Genomic DNA, 6,175 nt, shown 5'->3' with positions numbered 1-6,175 from the left:
CTTGGTTCTGCCTCAGGGCAGATGGGAAACAATACACCTCCCCTTCCCCCAGCCTCATCTTCTTCACTTTGGCTTCTAGTCAGGCAGAGCTGAAGTTCCAGTTCCAGCCTTTCTGGTCCCTCTCCCATCCTTCCCAAGGCCCTTCTTCCTCCTAATCTCTGGGTGGCCCTTGGCCCTGGCTCCAGGAGGTGCCCTCCTCCCCAGTCTTGTCCCATCTCTGCCTCCGGAGTCCCCTTCTGCTGTCCATCCGCTCCCCACTTTGCCTTCAGTTATTATTCCCTTGCCAGCAACGTGCCTTTTACGGGTCAATAAAATTAGCGACTGGGGGCAGAGGGAGGGAGGGCAGGGGCTCAGGGGTGCTAAGCTCAGTGGCCTTGAATGTGGCTGGATGCACGGAGTCCGGACGCCTGTCATTCCAGAGCTAAACAGTGACAGCTGAGGGACCTGAGCTGGCACTGGGGGCTGGGAGGTTGGGGTTTCAGGGAGAGATGAGGATAAAGATGGCCTGGGTCCCTAATGGCCCCTCAGTGGCCCAAGCCCTTATGCAGCCAATTACTGGACAGCGGACCCTGCCTTTGAGCTGGGTGTCCTATCTCCCACCCATCCTGCCAGGCTCAGAGAGCTTTCTGGAGAAGGGTGCTCAGATGGAAGAGGGAACTCAGGCAAGGAGGGGTTTCTGGGCATTCCTCATGTGAGGGCGTCTTCCTATGGAGCCCCTGGTTCCAGGGCACCTGGGCGGGGTGCCTGAAGGAGATTTCATGAGGTCCTCGGCGGTGTCCTAACTTGCCAGCCCTCAGAAAAGCCATGGCTCCCGCCCTTGCGTACCCCCACCTGAAGCAGCGGCCCGCCCAGCCCCGCGGAGGCTCCTCCTCCCAGGCCCCGCCCCCGGGCCAGGCCCCGCCCCCTCGCCCGCCTGCCCGCGGCCGCTGCGCTCCCGAGCGCGGCGAGAGCAGGTGGCCGCGGCGGGCTCCGTCTCTGCCCCGCAGGTAAGAGAGCGACGCGGGCTGGTTCGCGCTGAGGACCTCGAGGGCAGCGCGGGAACACAAAGCAACCCCTTCCATCTGTCCCGTCCCCTCGTCTCAAAACTGGGGACCCCAAAAGACAAGTGAGGGCACCTCTGTTCTGGCTTTGCGCACCAACGCTGGGCATGTAGCCGGTGCAGCTAAACTCTGGGGAAGTTTAGAGGGTCCCTGACGCCGAGGTGGGCTCCGAGGGTGGGAAGCTCTAGGGATGTGACTTGCCAGAAAAGAGCAGGTTGGGAGCAGGGACTACAGGGACTCTGGAGTAAGGGGACCTCACTGAGTCAGTGCAGCATCCTCCCCTGGTAGGGAGTGATGAGGTGACCCAAATGACTTCTGTTCCGTGGGCAAATGAGGTAAGAGCCACTGCAAAGCTGAACTGGACCGGGACTTTCAGGTGAGCCCCAGGATGCCTGCATCATTTACACCTGGGAACAGGTGTGGGTGAGGGTGGGAGGTGGGGGAACCAGGGGTTGTCCAGATGGCCCGGGGAGTCAGAGAGCCTCCCGACCAAGTCTTTTCTGTGTCCGTGTTCCAGAACCCGGTGGGGAGGGGTCACAGACATATTCACACACATACTGGGCCTGCTGTTGACAGGAGTTTTGTTTGCATTTTCGGTGTTGGGACTTGCCTCCCAGGACCTCAAGGAAGGCTTCCTGGAAGAAGTGGTCTTGGGCTGCCAGCCCAGATGTGATGCTTAGAGCTCTGAACCACAAAGGAGAAGCAGCCTCTAGGCCTTGGAACTGGGCTGGGGTAGAGCAGAGGACCCTGTGTTGTAGAACAGAGGGAGATTAGAATGCTGCCTCCTGGATCCAGCCAGGGCCCCAGGGACCTCCCCAAAATGACAAGCCTTTGGGACAGGCATAGGTGACAGTTGAATTAGGGCAAGGGTCGAAGGGGGGGGCTTCCGTGTCTGTCGAGATTATTGTCTCCTTTCATCACTTAGGCCATCATCTTCAGGAAGTTCTTTCTTATATCTGACCTTCATCCCTTCTGCTTCTGTGCCAGCTTCTCGCTTCTGAGAGGCAAGGTGCTATAGTGGAAAGAGTGTGGGCTTTGGGGTCAGATAGACCTGAGTTCTGTCTCCTCTACCTACCATGTGACCTTGGGCAAGTTACTTAACCTCTCTGGGTTTGCTTCCTCACCTGTGAAATGGGGATAAGAATAGAACCCACCTCATAGGGTGGCTGCAAGGATTAAATGAGAATATGCACGTAGAGTGCTTAGCACAGTGCCTGGCACCTGGTGAGGGCTCAACGAGTATAAGTGTCCCCTCGTGTGTAGGACAGCAAAGCCGACCTGCAGGGGTGGGGGTGGGATGGGGTGGGAGGGGTGGAAGTTTATTTTCAAACTTGGCCAGACAGAGTGAAGCCTTTCACACTAACCCCCCGTCACCGTCACCACCAGCCCTTGCTGGCCCCTGGATCCAGCCTTTGTGTCTGGGCTGTACAGGGCCCCTCACCTCCTCCTCTCTTAGTCACCTGTTTGTCTTGGGGGTTGAGGAGAGACCCTGCCAGAGCAGGGACCTGTGACAGCAGGAGCCCCACTTCAGGCTGTGCCTCAATGGAATGAGCCCTGGCTTGGAGACCTAACCTGAAAAAAAAAAAAAAAAAAAAAATCCTCCCTGCCCTCCCCACTCCAGAAATCCAGAAGTTGGGATCAAGTCACACTAAAAATTTCCAGGAAGATAAATAATACTAGTAACTGAAAATCCTCTTTGGGGATTGTCCAAGCTGTCCTCCAATGGAAAGACAGCTCAGTCCCTGGCCTGAGCTCTGGAAGCCGCCGGGAAGGCTGGGCCCAGTACCACCCTTAAACCTGGGTGGGAGGGGGGTGCCCCAGCCCTGGAGCTGGGCCTTCCTCCAGCCATTCCTCTCCCTGTGGGGTGAGAAGTCAGCAGGGCCAAAGGGATGAGCCTACCAGGAGCCTGTGCGTCCCCATTGATAGCACACTCCTGATATCTGACTCGGGAGGTCTCTGCCCAGATGGTCACCAGCTTTCTCCCAGGCCTGCACAAGCCCCTTCCCTGGATCTGGCCTCCCCGGGGCAGATTGCCCCACGACTGTGTATACCCCTAAGCCTGAAGGATGGCCACGGGGCAGCTGCTTGCAGGGCGTGTGCATGGGACTAGGATGTGCTGTCTGGGGGTTCATACACATGCATGGGAGTCCCTGGAGTTGCAGAAAGGAGCTAGCACTAGGAAAGGGGGTGCTGGTCAGGGGCCAGGGATGGGAATGAACCTGTCTTTCCCCAGACAGCTTCATTCTGGTGCTTGACTCCCAGGAGTCAGGGAAATCTAAATTTGAACCTGGTCTTCCAGGTCATTCTGAAGGTGTATTTGTCAAGGTAAGAATTTGGAACATATTTCATTTAACAGTTTATTAGCTTGATTTATAACTTTTAAGTATTTAGACATATGTATGTGGATCTCCACTTGTCCTTATGCCCCAAGCCTTGCAAATTTTAGGGGTGGGCCTGGCTGGGCCGGCGACTGAAATTGCCATTTGGTGAATTCCCTCCCTTCTCTCCTTGCCCCACAATATATAGCAGTTCTCCTCTAAAACCAGGCTTAGGACATGCGCACCTGAATCAGGAAGGAGTTTCAAGGTGAAATGAAAACTGTCAGCTGTTGCCAATAAGCAGTCACCCCCTTGGGCCTCCTGACCTCATTCTCCACCCCAAAACTGGAACAATTTTTTAAAATGTCCTGTGGTGCTTGCACGGGAAGCAATGAGGAGGAGAGAGGCCGCTTGTCTCCCGGATGTGGTGTGGGAGTGGGTACTCATTGGCCCCAAGGAGCAAGGAGAGGGCTAAATGGTGCTGCGGCAGCAGGAGGGATGGAAGTTAGACTAGAAGAAGATCAGGGCTGGGCCCCACCCTGCCTCCAGCTGCCCTTCTAAGAGGGAGCTGTACCTGCAGCCAGGAAAGGGGCCCCGAGTCTGTAAGTCTGTAATGTGGGTCCTCCCATGAGTTTGGATCTTGGACTTTAGATGGGGAAGAATGTGGGGGCCAGCTGGTCAGGCAGTGGGGGTCATCCCTGGCTGGAATGAAGGGCACCTTGGTCTTGACTGTAGTGGAGGGCCCTGGGGCACCTGGACACACCGTCTGCTCCAAGGAGAGAGGCGTGCAGCCTTTTTTGGAGCTGTCTCTGACTCACTAATTGATTCTGATTGGGCTGTTTGGGGATCAAGCCTGCCACCTTGGCCTTATTAGTGTTTGGAGGTGCTTGATGGAACTGGACACACACACACACACACACAGGCACGCATGCCACCTACACTAACACACGGAGATGCTATACACAGGTGCATGCTCCTAAACACCGTTGCAAGTGTGATCTCGGGTGCCCATGCGGTTTGCGCCCCCACCCCACCCCACCCCTGTGCCCTCACCACAGTGACCATCTCACTCTCCCTGATCAGTGACTTCATTCACCTTGGGTGACCTGCCACCTCCTGTGGCCAGGGCCTGGCTTACTTGAGGGTGGCTGGAGGCCAGGTGCCTGCAGTGGTTTGGGGCTGGGACAGGAGGCAGCACTGCCCTCCTGGGACTCCCTGCAAACCCCACGGGACTCCACGTTCAGCACCTGGGATCCGCCAGAAGGGTGTCTCCAGGCCCTGAGTCTCCTCTTTGTCCGTCCGTCCATCCTTGTGTCGTTCTCTGTGAACACCTTTCCACCTCCCAGTCTGGGCACGTGTCTGCCCCTGGGCCCGTGGGCTCCCTGCGCTCTCTGCCCTGCTCCCCTGCCATCCGTTCTCCACCTCTCTCTCTCCTCTCCCCCGGCCTAAGTGTCTGCCTCCCTTTCCCGGTCTCTCCCTGCCCACCTCCCTCCCCAAGCCCCACTCACTCAGGCTCTCTCCTTGTCCCTGGCTCCGTGTCTCCCCGCCTGTCTGCATGTCCCTCTATTTCTGTCTCTCTGTGACCATGTTTCTATCTTTACCTCTCTCCATCTCTGCCTCTAAGTCTGGGTGTGAGTCTCTTGGACTCTCTCTCTGTCTTATTCTCTTGAGGAGTCCCAGGGGAACAGGACAGCCCCTGAGGGGGTAGAAGAAGCAGGGGACGCATCCTGGGGCCGCCATGCCCCCTGCCCTGCCAGGCAAGGAGGAGGAAGGGAATTCCAGGCCCTGAGAGGACCGAAGTTCACTCGTCTCCCTCCTTCTGCTCCGTTGAGCACTTGGGAACTTGGGGGGCTTTGGCTCCAGCCTCTGCAGTGATGTTGTTCAGCGACTCAGCTCAGGGTCACAGGCCTGAGAGCAGGGCTGGGGGGGTGAGAGTGACCAAAGAGAGCGATCGACCTTGAGCCAGGGGAAGGGTGTGGGGGATTTGGAGTCTCCCTCAGAAGAGGCATTGACCAGAGTGGGCCTGAGTTGACACTTTTCTTTTACCTCGAAGCAGCCAAGTTCAACCCACCCAACCCGGGCTTCCTGCTCCAAACCACCTCTGTGCTCCCCACCCTGCTCCAAACATTTCCGCCAACTGCTCTGGCTCAGGGGGGCCTGTTTAAACAGCCTCGCTGCCCCCTCCCCGGGGCTCCCCGCCTCTTCCTCGCTGCCAGGCTGGCTTCTCGCACAGGAGCTGCTGTGTTGGCTGTTTTGTTTATTTGACTGAGGTTTCCGTGGGTGGGGTGAGGACCGGCTCCCCAGATGCCTCTCCCACTTCAGATGCCCAGGCAAGAGGCCAGACCCGGCTCCACCCTGGGTCCCACCACCCTCATCGCCCTCCCCCACACCCCCAGCCACCTCTCCTACACCCCCACTTCTCTCTACTCTCCTGGTCTCAGGTCTCTCGATTCCATGACTGATGCCCAAGGACTCCCTCCCCCTCCCCCAGGGACCAGACGGTGACTGATGAGAACTCTGGCCCCAGGGGGGCAGGACAGGGACACCAGTCCCCCAGAAAGGGAGAGGGAATGCTGGAGAAAGTGTTGGGAGTTGGAACCTCTGGGTCCCCTGGGGATGTCCAAAGAGGGACAGGTGGGGTGTGATCCTTGGAGCCTGGGAGAGTCTGTCCACCTGCCTCCCCATCCTTGTTGGCCGAGGCTAGAGCCAGCAATGGGGTGAGGCTGTGGCGGAGGCCAAGCCCCAAGCATGCCTTGCAGGAAGACTTCTCTAATGGGCTTGGGGCCCCTCCCGAGGCCCATCCCCTGGGTGATCCCC

At 57.9% G+C, this 6,175-nt stretch overlaps 1 protein-coding gene across 6 annotated transcripts in view; it reads left to right on the top strand.

Moving 5' to 3' along the window:
• The first annotated feature begins 360 nt into the window (after nucleotides 1-360).
• The window catches only part of ZNF385C (zinc finger protein 385C), a 49,551-nt gene continuing 43,736 nt past the window's right edge, over nucleotides 361-6,175 (top strand). For all 6 annotated transcript variants that reach the window (XM_037810197.1, XM_037810196.1, XM_037810195.1 and 3 more), the window contains exon 1: nucleotides 361-986. The gene's annotated coding sequence lies outside the window, so the exon portion shown is untranslated. The remainder of the gene's footprint in view (nucleotides 987-6,175) is intronic.

Source organism: Choloepus didactylus, chromosome 18, assembly GCF_015220235.1.
Source record: "Choloepus didactylus isolate mChoDid1 chromosome 18, mChoDid1.pri, whole genome shotgun sequence".
Lineage (NCBI taxonomy): Eukaryota > Metazoa > Chordata > Mammalia > Pilosa > Megalonychidae > Choloepus > Choloepus didactylus.
The sequence above is the reverse complement of the archived record's forward strand: the minus strand, read 5'-3'. Positions and strand labels throughout refer to the sequence as shown.